General features: G+C 41.4%; 1 long non-coding RNA gene across 2 annotated transcripts in view; it reads left to right on the top strand.

The window, feature by feature from the left end:
* Positions 1–14,436, top strand: part of LOC142444734 (uncharacterized) — a 32,521-nt gene extending 18,085 nt beyond the window's left edge. For both annotated transcript variants that reach the window (XR_012783929.1, XR_012783928.1), the window contains exon 3: positions 6,062–14,436. This is a non-coding gene — a long non-coding RNA (uncharacterized LOC142444734). The remainder of the gene's footprint in view (positions 1–6,061) is intronic.
* Positions 14,437–20,446: the final 6,010 nt, after the last annotated feature.

The raw sequence follows: 20,446 nt of genomic DNA, 5'->3' as shown, positions 1-20,446 counted from the left end.
AGGTTTCTGTGACTTTGATCTCTTGGAAACAGATTGGCAGGTCTTTTGCTGGGGCGCCTCTGGGTGGGCTCAGAATGTAGTTGAGTGCTTCCCTGTTCGTGACACCAGGGACTCCTGGTAGCTGGACAGCTTTGACAGAAGTGGATTGTGACTTTTTTTCTAGTTCATATATTTTTAATTAGATAGTTCTCTCTCTGGGCATAAAATACAATCAAATCAGCAAGCAGCCTTCCCTTCCTGAGGAATTTTCATGAATCCTGGGCCACAGCTCTTGCTACACACAGAGTGGGGGATGGTGGTGTTGGGGGGGGGGTGGAGTCTATAAAAGGGAATCAGTGATAGCTAGTTCAGTGGTGCTGTATTAATGATCAGCGTGTCTTAGAATGTAATCCTATTGGATAACCTGGCTTTGTTTTTGTTGAGTGGTGCTGATTCATCATAAAGGTGTACATCAAGATAGAAGAGCCCCACAGGGAGTCCAAGCCTGTGATCTTTATGGAGGCGGACCAACAGGCCTGCCTATGTTAGAGCAACTCTAGGTTCCAACCACCTACTGTCCAGTTAATAGCCAAGAAGTTAACTGCTGTACTTTCAAGGCTTTAAATATATAACAACTTCTTTTTTGAGATCTCCTGAAAGTTCTGACCATGATGCATACACAAAGTGGTCAAAAGAAAATCAGGATCCATCTTTTTGATTCAAGTTAAATAGAATAAAGCCTATTTTTCTGGGAGGGGGGGGAGGTCATGAACAAGCACCATTTGAATGGTGTGTGCATGTCATAAACATTCTTGGTCACCAGAATATAGTCTGTCCTATTTTTGTGCATGTAGGGCCTTCTGTGGTACAACATTTCACATGCTCCAGCACATCAAAGATTCTGCTAAATTTAGCTAGCATCTGTCTCCCTCCAAATTCCATAGCACCTTTGAACGAAATCAAACCTCTTGTCAAGTTTAAAATCTCTCACAGGGGCACAGAACTAGTAAGCAAGGAAGGAGAAGCTTACCTGTTCTTACTTAATAATCTGTTTATGCTTTCACAGTTATATATATACACACAGAGAGATGATATATAATTTACATGTATAAATATTTTATAATATAAATTATATATTTATAATATAACATATAAATTAGATAGATAGATAGCTATGTGGTGAAGCCTGTGTGGGTTTGTTCACTACAGATCAGTAAATAAACATAAAGTAAGCCTACATTTACCTCGCTTGTCGGGTAAACTGTCCCCGGTTTAGAGAAAAACAATGAAGGCAGACATACACCCAGAGACCTGCACATCAGTGTGCATTCTTCTTTGACCATGTCTGACAGCAGCGCTCAAAGGGATATGGAAATCTTGCCAGTGAGACGTTCACAGTGCTCACTCTGAGAGGAGGCACTTTGAGGACTAGCCACTAAGAAATTCACAGAGTCCCCAATTTGCATATATTTTCAATGAGAAGTTTCTTTAGCACCAACCCCCAGCATATGTATGTATACATATATGTCTCAAAGAGTCTGTCACCTTCCACATCCTAAGTCAGGAATGAGGCAGAATTGGGGTCACGACAGTGGGATCTTTTGTCCCTGTGTGACACCAAACGGTTTGGCTTAGGCTGATAACCAAAGATGGAAGTTTGACTGCACCCAAAAGTTCCATGGCCGAAAGGCCTGATGATTTGCTTTTGTAGAAAGTACAGCCAAGCAACCTCTACCCCTACCCCGCTCCAGGAGCCAGTTCTCCATAGCACACAGACTCCAGCGGGAGTCAGACTGTTTTCAGCCACAACCAGGTTAAGTTTCAGATAGGGGAATCATCATTTTCCACCTAGAATATAAAAAGGTGCCAAAAGGAAAAGAAAAAGAGATATAATAATGATTATTCAAGCCACACACACACAAAAAGACCATCAGGGTTGGGGCCATGCAGTGGGGTGGGGGTGGGGGTCAATAAAAATGATAGAAACCCTCTGAGAGACAGGCGGAGACAGGGACTACAACAATGGGCACAGGGCTACCGAAGATCACAGACGTGGTGCTGGTCCGGGCAGCCTTTCATTCTACAGCACAGGAGTCATGGCAGTCTCCACAGCACCCAACATCCAAGGAAAGGAAGGGGCTGGTGAGTCACGGGTCAGGGGAGAGTCTCCACATAACTTCCTTACTAGTCACCTGACCCACACATCTACCACCACCCCCACCCCACCTCCACCCCACACACATACACACACAGAGTTACTGGTGATTTTTCACATTCTGTCTTGGACTGGTCACAAAAACTTTCCACTGTGCGTCTGAGTCATGGGTCGATGTATAGAGGCGGGGAAAAGCCCCGAGTACAAGGTCCCCGTGCCTCAGACACTGGGGCGCATGTGTTGGAGGCATTCAAGTCTCCTCTTGGTGGGTTTGGTAGGTGGAAGCTACCAAAGAAGAAGCTGAAGGAGCAGAGAAAACATCCTAACTGTGATTTACCAGTCTGAGGAAGAGTCGTGAGTCCTTAGTGGGGAGAAGAGCTGGACACAAGACAAGTCAGCCTTCTGTAGGGAAGATCTATAGAGAAGGCATGGGCAAGATTGCTCTCTGATCTTCAAATAAAAATAGGCGTTGCTCATCAAGAGTGCAGTGCAGGAAGCAAGGCGGAGCTCCATCTGCCCTCAATGCCACCGTGGGCCACAGGGCCACAGGGCCACCGTGGGCCACAGGTTGCTCCCTCCCTCCCTCCCTCCCTCCCTCCCTCCCTCCCTCCCTCTGTCCAGTCCCATCTGGCCACTTCTGTGAGTAAGAACCCGTGAGGCTATGCCTGCCCTGAGGCTCACTCGAGACAGGGTCACTAGGTGAAAACATCAGTGAAAAACAAGTTTGCAACAGTTCAGTGTAATTTTCCCAGCTTGCTGCCTTGAGTACTGTGCTCTGTGAGGAATCTGTGGAATCAAACTAACCACAGAAGCTCCAAGAATTATTAGAGGGAAACTTGGAGACAGTGAGTTTATGTCAGTGAAGGAGGATCATGGGGAAGTGGATTAGGACGGTTTCACAACTCTCGGGGTATCACTCATTATGAGTCACTGACTTGTATATGGAGAAGGTGCTGGATTAATGTGTTTTATGGCGTATCTTCTGAAAAATTAATCACGGGAAACTTTACAGAATGGAAACATTGTCAGCTATTGAAAACTTCATGAAAAGAAACAGAACGTTGACAGTGATAGGGCCAATAGCTGAGCCCCTCATGTTACAAGTCACTCAAAGTGTAACTGAGAAAGACCTTCTTTCTCAAATTAGTGTCAACAGTAATGATGTGAATGGAGTAAGGCTGGTGGAAATAAAGTCTTCAGGAATTTCATTTGCTAATGGGGCATGATACAAAAAGAAAAAAACAGCTGTAGGCATCAGTTCATAATCATAACTTGGAATGTAGAAGATATGAATCTGGAAAAACGGAAGTTTAAAAATAAAATTGAATGCATAAAAACCAATATTCTAGGCATTGGTGAGAAGGACTGATATTGGCCATTTTCAAACAAATCATAGGATTTACTAAGTTGGGAATAACACAATCAAGAGAAATGTCATTGGTTTCATAATCAAAAAGGACATTTCAAGATCGGTCTTGAAAAAGAATGTTATCTTTGATAGTACTGTCTATCCCCATTCAGGAAACCCAATCAGTACAATAATTTTTCAACTATGCACCAACCACCTAAGTCAGTGATGAAGAAATTGAAGAATTCTACCCATGTCTTCTATCTGAAATTGATCAAACATGTACTCAAGATGCATTGATAATTATTGATCATTTGAAAATGCAAAAGTTGGAAACATAGGAAGGAGTAGTATTTTAAAAATGTGAATTTGGTGATAGAAATGAAGTTGGTGATTGCATGATTCAAGACCAAACACTTGAAAAATGGAAGAAATGATGAAGTCAAAGAGCTGAACAGAAAATTTCAAAGGGCAGCTCAAGAAGACAAAGCCAAGTATAATGAATTGTGCAAAGACCTAGAATTAGAAAAACAAAAGAGAAAAAAGACACTAAGAATATTTTAAACGGAAAGAACTCCAATATTGAAAGAGTCTATGGGTAAAATATGGAATGATTCAGGAAGCATCAAAACTAAATAAAACAGAAGAATACAGAGTCACTGCACCATAAAGAACTAGTCAATCTTCTCCCATTTCAGAAGGCTACATATGAATAAGAACCAATGATTCTGATAATCACTGGTGATTTGAATGCAAATGTTGGAAACAAAGAGGAAGGAATAGTCGTTAGAAAATATGGATTTGGTGATAGAAATTGATCATCAAAAGATGATAGTACACATGGACTTCTCCAGTTGGAATACAAAGGAATCAAATTGATTACATTCATGGGAAGAGTTGATAAGAGAAACTCAATATCAAAATCTGAAACTAGGCCAGGTTCTGACTGTGGAACATATCATCAATTGCTCATAAGTAAGTTCAGGCTGAAGCTGAAGAAGATTCAAACAGGTCTACAAGAGCCAAAATACAAAATTCCACCTGAATTTGGATAATATCTCAAGAATAGATTTGACAGTAAACACTAATGACACAAGGTCCCTCGGGAGCTGCTGGAAGACATCAAGAAGTCACTCAAGAACATCAAGAACATTGAAATGGGTGTTACATGAGACTCTGAAATTTGCTCTTAATCATAGACTAAGTAAGTCAAATGGAGGAAACAATGAAGTCCAAAAACTGAGCATAAAATTTGAAAGGACAGCTTAAGAAGGCAAAGTAAAATATAACAAAACGTGCAAAGACCTAAAGTTAGAAAACCCAAAGGGAAGAACACATTCAGCATACCTTAAACGGAAAGAACTCAAGAAAAAAAATTCATGTTTTGATGTACTATATTGAAAGATTCTATTGGAAAAATATTGAATGATGCAGCAAGATTTGAAAGAAGATGGAAAAATCACACAGGCACTGTATCAAACACAAACAAACTAATCGACATTCAACCATTTCAAGAGATAGCATTTGAACAAAAACAATAGTACTGAAGAAGTTCAAACTCACTGAAAGGATTATCCATACACATGGTTACGACACTAATGGAATACCAATAGAAATGTTTCAACAAACTGATGTAGCACTGGATACACTTACTTGTCATGAAATTTTGAAGAAGTGACTCCCTTGCTGATGAAGATCAAAGATTGAAGCCTTATCAATTACAACTCAGTATAAAGAAAACCAAAAATCGTCAAAACAGGACAAGTAGTAACATCATGATAAATGGAGAAAAGAGTGAAGTTGTCAAGGAGTTTATTGTGCTTAGTTCCAAAATCAATGCTCATGAAAGCAGCAGTGAAGGAATCAAAAGACATGTCGCATGAAGTAGATTGCTGCATAAGATCTTAGACTACCGAAACACAAAGATGCTACTTTGAGGACCAAGCTGTGCCTGACCCAAGGCATAGCACATTCAATGGTCTCATCTACATGTGAATGTTGGACATGAATAGGGGTGGTTGGAGAAAGTCAGATGCATTTGAATTATGGCACTTGAAATATTGAAAATACTAAACAAATCTGTCCTAGAAAAAGTATGGTTACAGTGCTCCTTAGAGTCAAAGATACCAAAACTCAGACTTTCAAACTTTGGCTATGTTATCAGCAAAGTCTCTGGAGAAGGACATCACACTTGGTAAAGGGTCATTGAAAAAGAAAAGGTCCTCAATTAGACGAATTGACCCAGTGACTTGAAACAATAAGCTCAAGCATAGAAACAATTGTGAAGATGGCACAGGACCAGACAGTGTTTCATTCTTTTGTGCACAAGGTTACTGTGGTTCTGAACTGAAACAGTGGCATGTAATACAACCTCATGTGTAGTTATTAATTATCACCATTTCCAAATAGTTTTCATCTCCCTCAACAAAAACTCAGTGTCTCATAACAATGCCCCCCTCCTGCAGCTATCATTGACCATGAATAAAATTTTGATTTCTATGCACATACCTAATGTAGATATCTCATATGAGCTGGAATCATAACATGCTTAATTACCATATTTTGTTTTATTTTCACAGGGGACTCTCAAATGATAGATGATGGACCAGACTTCTCAGAAGAAACAAGAGCACATATCCAACCACGATCAGGGAAAAATTTGTATCTGACCACCCTTTAAGGAGGACCAGTTGTATGTTCATGTGCCCTGAACATGAATTACCTCCTACCTTGACAGTGAGGTGTGGTGCAATAAGTGGGAGGGGGTCCTGGAGAAGCCCCAACAGGTATGTGCAGAGGCTCCAGGCCAGCAGCAATTCAGGGCTGAGATTACTTACTCTAGAATTCACAAATGTATTGAAAATGATTGCCCTGGAGGGTACAGGGAAATCCCTGGGCTATTCTGCGGATAAGGGACCATGCACCCATCTTCAATATACCCCTGATGAGTCTTCAAATGGGTCTCAGATCTTCCCAGGGGTGGAACTGCATCTCCCGGCTACCACTGAAGGACACCAGAGAATCTATGCCTATGTCAGGAGACAGATTCAGAAAGTGAGGAAAGAAAGGTAAAGATTGGCGGAGACCACTCAGACAGACAGGCTGGCCAGTGAGGCAGAAAGAGAAGAGTGTGAAGGCCATCGTGAGACCGAGATGAAGGACAAAGGTCAGGAGTGCTGAAGAATCATTTGCAGCCTGGAAGTTCTCACCAAGCAGCAAAACCAATGTCAACTGGCACTCTCCTGCTTCATCAACTGCCAACTCTGTCTGTGTTTTGTGAGCTGTGCTACACCCAGACTGGTCTTCATTCAGAAGCATGCATTCCATCTGCCTTTTCCTTTGCCACTTGTTAATTAAGAAATGGGAAATAGCTATATAATATATTACACTGTATGTAATATATTATACTACACTTATATTACACTGCACTTATCTCCTCTATAGGAATCTCTGGGTGGCACAAATGGTTAATGCCCCCCAACAGTTTTTTGGCATGTAATTTACATATCATATAAATCAATAGTTCAATCATATCAAGGAGAATTATACAATTATTACATCAATTTTAGAATACCTCCCCACCCCCCTGCGTGGTTAAATCACATTTAAAATGAGTTATGTAATCACAATCCATTCTAGTGCTCCCTTCCCCCTCCCACCTTCATTTTTTACTCCCTAAATCCGCTTTCTCTCCCTACCAACCACCCCCACCCCTGTTTTCTCTCTATCCCTTTGTATCAGTTATTATCATTATGCACTCCTGTGCTTCACATCTGGGAGGTCCAACAAAAAAAAAAACCACACTAAGTTGGTAAGGATAAAATCACAATAGTATAATGACAAAAATCCAAATGTTGTGTAAGCAGGAAAAGACCACCATCAACATTCCCAAAGCCAGGGAGAAACTTCTGTCATGGAACCAGTAAGAGATACTTGCAGCCAGAACAAATTCAGGTCACATCTATAGGGTGGTCAACTGGCCAAGTATCGAGTTTGATCCAGCATAATCAAGATTACAATGGTCTCTGCCTGAGAGTAAGGCTGTTTGAGACTCTTGCCTGTGGTTGGAGCAGATCTGCCAGTGGCTCAGTCTGACGAGAAACTCTGCAAATGGGTTCTGGGCTCCTACTATCTTACTTAGCCTTCCCCAAATTGGGTGTTCATAATTTAAGCTCTGATGCTAAATTTTTCTCCTCACCATATTGGAATTTTGAAATTGTCATCTTTGGATCACACAAGCTGATGTGCTTCTTTGGTGTGGACTTGGTTGACTCCTCACTTACATGGCTGTTTGCTTAAATACAAGCCTTTAAGACCTCAGACACGAACTATTCTGATTGATAGCCAGGCACCAACTGCTTTCCCCACCACACTTTCCTGTCGCACCCTTATTTCAGTGATCATTTAATGAAGATGAGTATTGAACAGGACCACGATGTAAGAAATGATTATTCTGAAGTTGGAACTTAAGAATAATCCTCCTCTTCCTCCTTTGCTGTAACTTTGGAGTTAATACATATGTCATATCATTCCACAGTTCAATCATGTCAAACACAATTGTACAGTTGCTTCCATAATCAGTCTCCAAACATACTTTTCCTTCCTAGACTTGTCATCATCTCCCTCCTATCTCTCTCACCTCTCTATATTCCCAACCCTCAAACCCTTGTTATATTTTCTTTCCCTATAGGCTCAACATTTACCAAAAACCAAAGAAACAAATAGCACAGTTTCAAGAGGGTGAGATATACCCTAATATAAACATTTATAAGCAGAATTTGTCAAAATGGTCACCACAGGATTGCTGGAATAATATGTATCTTAATACAGCATACAGGGAGTTGACGCAGCAAGACCTTGTTTGTCCGCCAACCAACAGTATGTCACTCTTGTACAGCTGTCTCTGCCTTAGACATCATGTGTTTTCTGGGTTGTCCTCAGGTTACAAGTGTGTCGGGTAGATTCCAGTTCATCCAATGGAGTTTCCATAGGGGATCTCACCAATGCAGCCTCTGAAGCATAACATGGACTCCTAAGATCCAGGATTCAGTGTCCCAGAATTATACAGCATCCGGCCTACGTTCTTGGGACACCCCCAGATGCCCTAGGTCAAATCTGCCCTCCCCACCTAATGTTACCAAGGGCATGTTCAGTCTCCTACCTGCAGGTCGACCCTCCCATTTCTCCTCTCAACAGAATGCACCTTAGTTCCCCCAAACTTGACCATTCCTTCCTTCTCCTGCACTCCCCTCCCCTCGGAACTGCCCTTGCACGATCTCTTTCTTCTTTCCTTTGGGTATATGCCCAGTAATGGTGTTGCTGGTTCACATGGTAGTTCAGGAAGAGGTCACCAGGACTTTCTTCCTAGTGTGTCTTAATTCCACAATACTTTTCAGTATCATAATACCCACATTTCCACTGACAACTGTATGGCAGTTGCATATAGGGTGCATTGTCAGGAAATTGAACTTGTGTCTTCTAAAGGGAATTGGGAATTCTGTCTCGGAACCACCATTATAAAAACTCCATGTGAAACCCAAATCCATCCCCAAACCAAACCAATGGTTTCTATTGATTCCTTTCTGACTCAGAGCAACAATATAGGACAGGGTAGAACTGCTGTGACATAAGGTGACCAAAGCTACAATGTTTTGTTTTTATGTCCCACCCCCTTTGCCCCAGGGAACCTATCCTTGGTTTCCTCTCTTAGCCATATTTTGCTTCTTTTTCTTAAGTATCATGAGTTTGTCTGAGTTGGTTTTCTCATTTGCCCATGTGTGTATCTGGTATGTCTGTGTGTTTCTATCCAGATGTTTGTTTGTTTGTTCATTCATTCATTTGTTTGTTTCTTTTCTCCCGGCACCTTCCTCCTTTCCTTTCCCTCCTCCCCTAGGCCTTTGTGTAAACCTCAATGCCTGCTTCCTTCTTTGTGAAAACCATTTCTTTTTATCTTTTTATTTTGTCATAATGGTCTCACAAAGTATTTGTCTTTATGAAGTTGGCCAACTTTGCTGAGCATAACATCTTCTAAATTTGTCCATGTCATGAGATGTTTGACAGTTTCTATATTGTTTTTGAGGGACTCATGATATTTCATTATATGCATTTACCACAGTTTGTTTATTGATTCCTCCACCGATGGCCATTTTGGTTGTTTCAATCTTCTCACTATTGGTGATAGAGTTATGATAAACATGGATGTGCATATATATGTTCATGTCGTCTATTTTCTTTCTTTGTACACATAGAGGGAGTAAAGAGTCGGCTGGGTCATATGATATTTCTATTGACATTTAAGGAAATGCCATACTTCTTTCTATTCTGAAATCCCACCACAGTGTATGAAGCTTCCAGTTTTTCTACATTCTCCCCAGCATTTGCTGTTTTTTGTTTTGTTTTTTAAAAAATTTTTTATTTTGCTATCAGTGCAGATATGAAGTGTTAGCTCCTTGTTTCTGTTTGCATTTTTCTTATAGCAAGTTATCATGAGCATTTCTTCACATGTTTGTTGGTTACCCTGATATCATCTTTGGTGAATTTTCTGTTCCTATCTGCTGCCCAGTTTTCAAATTAGACTATTCATTTTTTTTTCTTATTGAGGTGTTTGACTTTTCTATATATTTTAGAGATTAGTCCATTATACGATATATCGTTGGCATTCCCACCTCTAATTTGATGAAGCCTCTTGATGTACACAAATGCTGTTTTTTTTAAGAGGACGTGTATTGACAATTTTGAATCAGAAGATTATATGATTTACTTTACCAGGATTAACACAATTGAGAGAAATGGTGGGGCATCCATTGTCAATAGATTATCAAATGCATTGTCAAATCCATTGCAAAATCCTTCATGGAGTACAATGCTCACTGTGGTAGTATATTTTCTGTCCACCTTCAAGGAGATACATTCAATACAAGTATTAGTCAAGTTATGTACCAATTAGAAAAACTATTGATGAAGATACAGAAGACTTCTACCAACTACCTCAGTTGGAAATTGAACAAGCATGCAACTGAGATCTATTGATAATTATTGACAATTGGAATGCAAGAGTTGAAAACAAAGAGGAAGGAATGGTAGTTAGAAAATCTGAACTTAGTAATAGACATCAAGCTGTAGATCACATGATACAATTTTGCAAGACCAACAACTTATTCATAGGTCTGAGATGGGAACTGTTGTGTTCTGTTGTGCATAGGGTTGCTATGGATCAGAAATGGCTCAGTAGAACCTAACAACAACAAAGGACTTCTTTCTTGAAAATACATTTTTTGAACAACACAAAAAGGTGATTATACACTTGGATTTCTCCAGATGGAATACATAGAAATCAAATTGACTATATCTGTGATGAAGAAGTTCAATATAAGCAGCTAGAATGAGCCCAGGGGCTGACTTTGTAACAGACTATCAATTGCTCATATGTAACTTCAGGTTGAAACTGAAGCAAATGAAAGCAAGTCCATGAGAGCCAAAATAAGACCTTGAGGACTTTTTAATCTGTATTGTGAACAAAACATCCAAGAAACTGGACTATATAAAGAAGAATATGACATCCAGACTGGAGGAAGGCTTTTTAATAACCTTTGATATGCAGATGAAACACCCTTTCTGAAAATGAAGAAAATCAAGGATTTCAGCCTTTAATATAGATGAGAAATTACTAAAGAGAGGACCCAAATCTTCACAAATGACTAATAGATAACATCATGATAAACAGATACAAGATTGATGTTGTCAAGGATTTCTTCTTGCTTATATGCACAATCAATGCTCATGAAAGTAGCAGTCAAGAGCTCTAACTCTGCATTGCATTGAGTAAATTTCTGCCCTCCCTACTTTTCCGTAGCTCAGGATTTCCTCGCGCTGGCTGTTGAGCTATCGTTTGTATCCTTCCTCGTGTATGCTATGGTCTCACCATCATTTTCTTAGGGGTAAAAAGAAGTGCTAACCCAGGCTGGTCATGGAGAATGAAAGGTTTTAGCTTGCCCAGGCCTTATTGGAGGCGAATGAAGCTACCATTCTTTCCAATGACATGTAGCTTGTGGCTCTCTTTTCTACGAGAGTCTTTGTTTATAATCTCTCATCCCACCAACCCTCTTTCCATTTCTGTTCCTTCTTTGACACTGCTTTGGAATCAGCCTGTTCCACAGCAGTGGCTGTCTTATACCCTTCCCCCCACCACACCTGCCTCATCTCCAGGATGTTCTTGCTTCCCTCTCTGACCTCAACATTCCTGGAATATAAGTGGTCCCCAGCTTGCTAATATTGCAGCTTGGGGGTGGACAGTCTTGCAGTCTTGTGACTGATGATGTTTGGTACATCCCTTAATGCAACTCTGTGATATATGTACTGGATTACTGGTTTATTTTATTTATTAGTGTATCTTTCTCTTTTTGTTCATGAGAGCTTATTACTATTTTAGGATGCACCTGGCTGGACCCATGGTATATTCTATCATTTTGCTGTTAGGTGTCATTGAATCACGTCAAACTCACAGCAATATCAACAGAAAGAAACATTGCCTGGTCCATCACTATCCTCACAGCTGTTCTGATATTTGGGCCCATCGTTTGAAGCCACTTTGTCAGTCCATGCTGCCGAGGGACTTCCTTTTTTGGCACTGACCCTCTACCAATAATGATGTCCTTCTCTAGGAACTGGTGTCTCTTGACAACATGCCAAAGTATGTGAGATGAAGTCTCCTGATTCTTGGCTATCAGGTGCAGTCTGGCTGCACTTCTTCCAAGACAAAATTCCTTGTTCTTTTGACAGTCCATTCTTCTTTGAACCCTCTTCACTGGCACCGTAATCCAAATCCATTTTCTTCAATCTTCCATATATAATTATTTTATTTGCATGCAAAACTTGGAGAATGAATAAAGAAGAAGAAATAAATTTGAATTGTGGCATTGGTAAAGAATATTGCATGAACAGAGGACTGCCCGAAGAAATAGCAAAATTGTGTTGAAAGAAATTCATGTAAATGCTTCTTAGAAGTGAGAATATCAAGACATGAGTTCATGTATTTTGAACTTTCGAATAAGAAGGACCGGCCTCTGGAGAAGAATCATTCTTTATAAAGCAACATATCTAAAAAGAAGGAAGCCCCTCAAAGAAATGGGCTGACACAGTGGCTGCAAAATTTGTGAGGATGGTGCGCAACAGGGTCGTGCTTTGTTCTGTTTTCTGAAGGGTCACTAGGAGTCGAAACTGACTCCATTGTACATAAAAACAACAAACAGTGCAAAACTGTAAGCAGGGGTAGGTGTTAATCAAAATCTGACTTTGAGATTGGGGTAGTTTATTCCTGGATTATGCTAATTTTTGGTGAAACATACAAATAAACAGTGGGATTTGATTACTTCCCTTCCAAATATGTTTTATTCCTTAACCCTTTTGATGTGTTTCTATCTGGTCTTAGGAAGATATCATAGCACTTTGGGGCAAAGATGCAGCCTAGAAGCCCCACACTGGAGGCTAAGATGGAGAAGATCTCCACAGCCACCATGACCTTGCCCTGGGTGCTGTGGTAGACAGGGAGGAAGGTCACCCAGACACTGCAGAACACCAGCATGCTGAAGGTCAGGAACTTGGCCTCATTGAAGGTGTCAGGCAGGTTCCTGGCCTGGTAAGCCAAAGAAAAAGTCCCTAGGGCCAAGGAGCCCAAATATCCCAGGACACAGTAGAAGGCAGTGACTGAGCCCTTGTTGCACTCAATGATGATGTTTCTTGGCTCTGAGTGTGTGTTTGTGTCAATGAAAGGGGGAGAGGTTCCCAACCAGACCCCACAGATAATCAATTGGACCAAGGAGCAGATGGGCACCACAGCATTAGAAGCCCCAGACAGCAGCAACCACCTCATGGTTCTTCCAGGGGTCAAGGCCTTGAATGCCAGGATCACAGTGAGGGTTTTGGCCAAAACAGTAGACACAGCCACAGTGAACACAACTCCAAAGGTGATTTGTCTGAGGATACAAGTAACTGTGTTGGGGCGGCCAATGAAGAGTAAGGAGCAGAGGAAGCAGAGGAGGAGAGAGAGGAGCAGGATGTAGCTGAGGCCTCTGTTGTTGGCCTTGACTATGGGAGAGTTTCGATGCTTCACAAAGACCCACAAAATCATAGCAGTAACAACAGAGAAGCACAGAGCTGTGCAGGCCAGAGTCATCCCCAAGGGATCTTGATAAGCCAGGAAGGTCACGATTTTTGGCAGGCAGCGATTCCTCTCTATGTTGGGATATTGACTTTGAGGGCACTTCATACATTGCTCACTATCTGGAGAGAAAAGGGAAAGGGAGATTTGTTGGGAGCCGATAGCCATTAAGACCTTGGCCTCAGACATGTAGCAGAAACTCGGCCGCTTTCTAAAGGCTTTGTTTCCAGCCCAACTTCGCCCCCACATTCCAAACTACGTGCTCAGTAGCATGGGCAGTTGCGATAACTGACCTTGTTGCCATTAGTCAAAGTACTGAGCACCCATTGAACTGCAGATATACCATATTAGGAACATAGTGATAAGTTCACCCGGTAAGCCTTGATTTGCATGCGAATGTCACCACGGATGTCTTTGAGTACTGTTGTGTACCCTTTGTACCTTATTGGGAACATGTGGCTGCTTGGTTGTTGTACAGTGTGCGGTTATTACACAGTGTGCTTCATTGGAATATGTGCCTCCCACTTCCTTCTCTGTTGTGAATATATACCCCGAGTTTTGGCAAAATAAACGGGCTTGATCAGCACTTGTCTTGCCCTATGTCTCTGTGTCTTTTCTTCCATCCAGGTTCATCACCCCTCCGGGTCACCATGTGAGGGTCTCGCTGGACGAGACCCTAACAGAGATTGAGAGAGAGTAAGGAGAAACATCTCTCAAATTTTAGAATGTGTCTGGCAGCATGGAGTAGGGAACCAGTGGAGAGGTCTGAGGGGCCGCCCCCAATCCCAGCTACGTGAGCACCTGACCTCCCCCCAGAAGAATTTATTTGAGAGTACAGCACTGAATCTGCAGCTCTGGGAGAGGGACATGCTGACCAGACCACACAGGAGCAGATGAAGGGGGAGGAAGAGAGAGTGGAGCATATCCTAGCCCGCCAATCCTTGAAGAGATTCCTGCTCAGAGCAGCCAATCCACAGAGAAGACCATATGGCTGGCCCCACTATGAGACACGACATTCCTCACTGACCCATATCCATACAGGGAACAACACCGGAGACACAGTGTGGGAATTGCGCCCGATCTGATCCCATCACACCAAGGCAAAACACTAAGGGCGTGCAACAGAACAGCAAGGGGAATAGAGCAATGAAATCCCCAGGGAATACCAAAAACAGACTTTGGTCCCAGGGTTTGGTGCCCCATCAAACTCAACTGGAAAACACTCCTAAAACCCAACAAACAGTTCTTGAACTAACTATAAGCTTTTCTTCCTTGTAGTTGTGTTTTTTTTGTCATTGGCTTGTTGTTGATTTGTTTTATTTTGTTGCTTGGTTTTGCTCTGTCTTGTGTTTGTGCATGTTATTATTTCTGAAGGTCTGTCTAGATAAGATAGGCTGGATGAACAATCTGCAGGAGAAAAGAACGGGCCTGACAGTTCCGGGGGAACATGGGAGAGGGGGAGGTGGGGGAAAAGGTAGTGGTGTTAATAAACCCAGGGACAAGGGAGCAACGAATCCAAATCAGTGGTGAGGAGGGTATAAGGCCTGGTAGGGCATGACCAAGGGTAATGTAACAGAGAAATTACTAAAACATGAATGAAGGCTGAACATGATAGTGGGACAAGAGGAAAGTAAAAGGAAATAGAGGAAAGAGCTAGGAGGTAAAGGGCATTTATAGAGGTCTAAATACAGGCATGTACATATGTATATGTATGTATATATATATATATGGATGTGGAAATAGATCTATGTGCATATATGTATAAATTTAGTATTAAGGTAGCAGATGGGCATTGGGCCTTGACTCAAGTACTCCCTCAGTGCAAGAATACTTTGCTCTATTAATTTGGCATTCCATGATGCTCACCTTCCTGACACAATTGCTGAAGATAAAGAGGGTGCATAAGCAAATGTGGTGAAGAAAGCTGATGGTGCCCGGCTATCAAAAGAGGTAGCATCTGGGGTTTTAAAGACTTGAAGGTAAACAAGTGGCCATGTAGCTCAGAAGCAACAAAGCCCACATGGAAGAAGCACCAGCCAGTGTGATCATGAGGTGTCAAAGGATCAGGTATCAGGCATCATCAGAACAAAAAAAAATCATATAATTGTAAATGAGGGTGAGTGCAGAGTGGAGACCCAGAGCCCATCTGTAGGCAACTGGACACCCCCTTACAGAAGGGTCGTGGGGAGGAGATGAGCCAGTCAGGGTGCAGGGTAGCAATGATGAAACATACAACTTTCCTCTAGTTCCCAAATGCTTCCCCGCCCTCCATCATGATCCCAAGTTTACCTTATAAATATGGCTAGACCAGCAGATGTACACTGGTACAGGTAGGTACGGGAAGCAAATCCAGGACTGATGATCCTTTCAGGACCAGTGGTGAGAGTGGTGATAACGGGAAGGTGAAAGGAGGGTGGGGTGGAAAGGGGGAACCGATTACAAGGATCTACATATAACCTCTTCCCTGGGGAATGGACAACAGAAAAGTGAGTGAAGGGAGATGTCAGACAGTGCAAGATATGACAAAATAATCGATAAATTATCAAGGGTTCATGAGGGAGGGAGAGTGGGAAGGGAGGGGAAAAACCGAGGAGCTGATGCCAGGGGCTTACATGGGAAGCAAATGTTTTGAGAATGATAAGGGCAATAAATGTACAAATGTGCTTTACACAATTGATTTATGTATGGATTGTGATAAGAGTTGTATGAGTCCCTAATAAAACGATTAAAATAATTTAGAATGTGCCATGTAGAAGCATTTTTGTTTTCTAACTGCAACCTTCACCTTATCTGACAACTCTTTATTCCTTTTCAGAAACACAAATATCACCTTTCCACGAGAAACTATGTGACTTGTCAAAGTAGTTAGTTGCCTTTGTGTTGACTTTCCTCATGGTGCTCCCATGAGCATAAAGCAAAACTGTGCTCCAAGGAGTTTCCTGGGACTCTTATCTCTTGGAAGTTGATTGGCAGGTTCCCCGCCCCCCTGTGGTGCCTCTGGTTGTGTTCAGAATATAGGTCAGTGCTTACCTGTTTGTGCCACCCAGGGACTCCTGGAAGCTAGAAAATCGTTGAGAGAAGCAGATTGTGACATTTTCCCACTTCATACCTGTTTGATTAGATATTTCTCTCTCTGGGCATACAATACAATCAAAGCAGCAAATAGCCTTCCCTTCCTGAGAGATTTTCACGAATCCTGGGCCACAGCTCTTGCTACACACAGAGTGGGGAGTCTATAAGAAGGGAATCAGTGGTAATAGATCAGTAGTGCTGTATTAATGAATCAGCATGTCTTAGAATGTAATCCTAAATCCTATTGAAAACCCGTTTTTGTTTTTGTTGAGTGATTCTGACTCCTGAGGGCTTTAGTGATCCTCACTCATAATAACCCTGTAAGACCCAGTAGGACAGTCCCATAGGCATTTCAAGGCTGTAATCTTTCAGGAAGCAGATTCATAGACTTCCCTCTGTTGGAGCCATTGTACGTCCCAACCACCAACCTCTCAGGAGCCAAGAGCTGCTGCATGACCAGGGTTTAAATATATATAAACACACACATGTTTGTATGTATGTATTCCTATAGAACAGTTCTATAGGGATTCCAAATTGTAAGATAAAAGAATGCAGATTCTATCTATCTATCTATCTATCTATCTATCTATCTATCTATCTATCTATCTATCTATCTATCTATCCCCAAGTTGATTCTCACCAATGGCAATCCAAGCCACTCAAACCTAACATAATCTGAGACCAAAGAAGAAAGCGTGAGCACTTGCTTGTGTAAACATTACAGGCAATAAAACCTATGGAGCAATTCTACTTTATAATGTCTGAATTGACTTAATTAAAAGTATTCTTTAATATCCCTTGCACAGTAGACAGGGAAATTAGAATGTATTAATAAACACAGATTTTATAGTCCCTTAAGTAGTTACATACTTATTTTCATATCTTGTCTATGCTTTGGGATATAGATGAAGAATTCATCCAACCTCAGTGAATCCTAAAGCCCATTCTATCAGCTCCTCCTGGATCACCAAAACTTGACCACGGAGACCCTGGGGGGTTAACTCTCCCACTTTCATGTGAAGGCCCAGACCACCAGGAAAATTCAAATAGTTCAGAATTTTGTATTGTGACACACAGTTTCTGTTCTCATCCAGTGAGAGATGGTCTCCAGCCCTGTTTTCCAGTTGAACTTTCTTAAGGAATGGGTGGAGCTGAAGGAGAGACATTGAAAAACGAGATGAGCATGGGTGTAGTCAAGTGGGAACAGGAAGAGATGTGTAGTTGCCAAGAAGTTATACAGACTTTTATCCTCTTCATCTTCCTCCCCTCTGTCTTAACAGGTACTATTTCAAGAAGTTTGCTGTTCTGCATGTTCAAGCAAAGAAATGCTGTACCCTTCTCCAGACAAAACCAAACTCAAACTCATAGCTATCAAGCAATCCTCATGACAACCTTCTGTTACAAAGTTGAACAGCTCTAGAGAGTTTGCTTAACTATAATTACCAGATATTTTTTCCATGGGGAAATTGGGTAAATTTTAACCACTAGCATTTAAGTGAACGGTGTTGGACAAACCAAATAATGAGTACTACCTGTGCCCCAGAGAGAATTCCTTTAAACCTTGTCTGAAAAAATCCCATTTGGGGGAACTGTATTAGGGATGATCAAGAACTGTCACCTCAACTATTGACTTTATTTAGGGCTTTTGAGTACTTTCATCAAATTCAAGAAGATACAGTGAAATATGCCTTGTCAAAAATTAGTGGATGATAGATACATGACTTTGTTTCTGGACTTTCAATGTCATTGCATTAGTCTATGTATTCGTATCACCCCACCAAAGAAGAAAAGCCGTGAAGACCACAGCCACGAAGTCGAATCAGAGTAAGTCTCAGAAAACTTGGTGCCATTGAATTGAGTCTGGCTCATAATTGCCCTATAGCATAAAATAGAATTTCCCATCTGGATTTTCAAGACTGTAACTGTTGATAGAAGTAGGAAGTCTTATTTTTTTGTCTCAGAGAAGCTGGTGGCTCTGAACTTATCTTGTAGTTAGCAGTCCAGTGCATATCCCACTGTGCCTTAGGCTTCCTACTCAGATTCGTAGCAAACCTCTGTAGCGTTCCCAAGGTTTTAAGCCCGATAAGAGCACATAGCCTTGTATTTCTTCTGTGGAGTTGTGGTGGATTTGAACCACCAATGTTTTAATTGTTGTAGCTTGTGGGTATATTTTGAAACTAGGAAGTCTGAGTTTGACATTAGTCTTCAAGACTACTTTAGAGATACAAGATATAATCGTAACTTTAACACTGTATATAGTAACTCTCAGACGCTAACAGACTCTTAAATTAAATCAAGTGCAAAGGAAGACTTTACCTGCCAGGGGAGATGCATAGGCTTCCCAGCTTCTATCTGGTGCCCTGTTTCTTCTTCCTTAAAAATCATTTCATGGAGGGCTTGGGCTATGAGGTGCACAGCATTATAGAGGTAGTTTCTGGATCTTAGCACAGTAACATCTATTTTTTCCACAGGCACTGATTCTAAAGAGGCATTGGTTGGGCACTCATGAATTTTCCCACATATAGTTCCTGCAAGTGAGCAATTGAAGACTCTGAGCCAGTATTTGGTAAAGAAAAAATCTTCTGGGTACTTGGAAGGAGTCACTGTCCTGAAAAAGTCTTTGAAACCAGGTATCTCAGTGTTCTGCTGTGCAAAGGAAAGAGTCCCATGGAAAGTACTTAAGAAACCTGAAGCTAGTAACAGAGAATCATCCCATCGGGGTGTAATGATCCATACCTTGTGAGTTATTAGATTATAGGTTCCAAAATAGCTAATAATTTCTAATGTACCGCTGTCACCATAAGTGATGAATACATTTGCAGATGAGTCCATAACTTTGTTCAGGAAGGTAAAATCTCTTGGGCTGTATATTATCTTGGTCACAGGAATTTTTTCCACAAGTGATACACAGACACCTTTGATGGCCATCTCTCTTCTAAGGTCCCAAAGGAACTGCTCACCTTTTGTGTCATCTGACACTAAGATGTTGACCCAGGTCCATCCAAAATGGATCAATAAGGAGACTATGCCTGTGGCCAAACAAGTGTCCTTGGGGGCCATCTGGTAGAGAGAGGAAAGCTGGTCCTTATTTTTCAACAAAGGATCAAAAGTGCCGTAGGATATCTGAACCAAAAGAGAAAGATGTTCCATATGGGTTCTCAGAAGCTAAGTGAAGAGAATTGCAACAAAGCATGATGCTAGCTAATGGTGACTAGGTGCAGGGAAGAGCTGTCCTCCCTTAAGTCTACAAGACCGTGGCCCTTCGGAAGCACACTGCCAGAGACTCCATATTATCAAGTGTTGTTGCGAGCAGTGGAGTTGACTGTGACTCACAGTGACTTACTAGGAAAGAACAGGTCTGACCTACAGGTGTTCTGGACCTGCTATTTATGGCAGCAGATCACGGAACCTTTCATTTAACTGCTGAGCACTTAATTGCACTAGCCAGGCTCTTTGGCCAACCTTATATTACAAAACAACATTGTGGGTGTGAAGCAATACTCAGAGCCAGATTTATTGGGTTCAAATTCTGCCTCTGCTTCGTATATTATCTTGGGAAGCTGAATGATCTTGGGAAAGTTAAATAACCTCTCTGTATCATAGTTTGCACATTTCTAAAATCCACCCTTATAATGGTATCTTGTCATTAGGACTACATGTGCTACTATTTGTAATGAATTAAAAATCTTATTTTATTGGGGGCTCTTACAGTTCTCATTACAATGCACACAAATAT

This window comes from Tenrec ecaudatus, chromosome 1 (assembly GCF_050624435.1).
Source record: "Tenrec ecaudatus isolate mTenEca1 chromosome 1, mTenEca1.hap1, whole genome shotgun sequence".
Lineage (NCBI taxonomy): Eukaryota > Metazoa > Chordata > Mammalia > Afrosoricida > Tenrecidae > Tenrec > Tenrec ecaudatus.
This window is presented reverse-complemented; position numbering and strand designations above follow the sequence as displayed.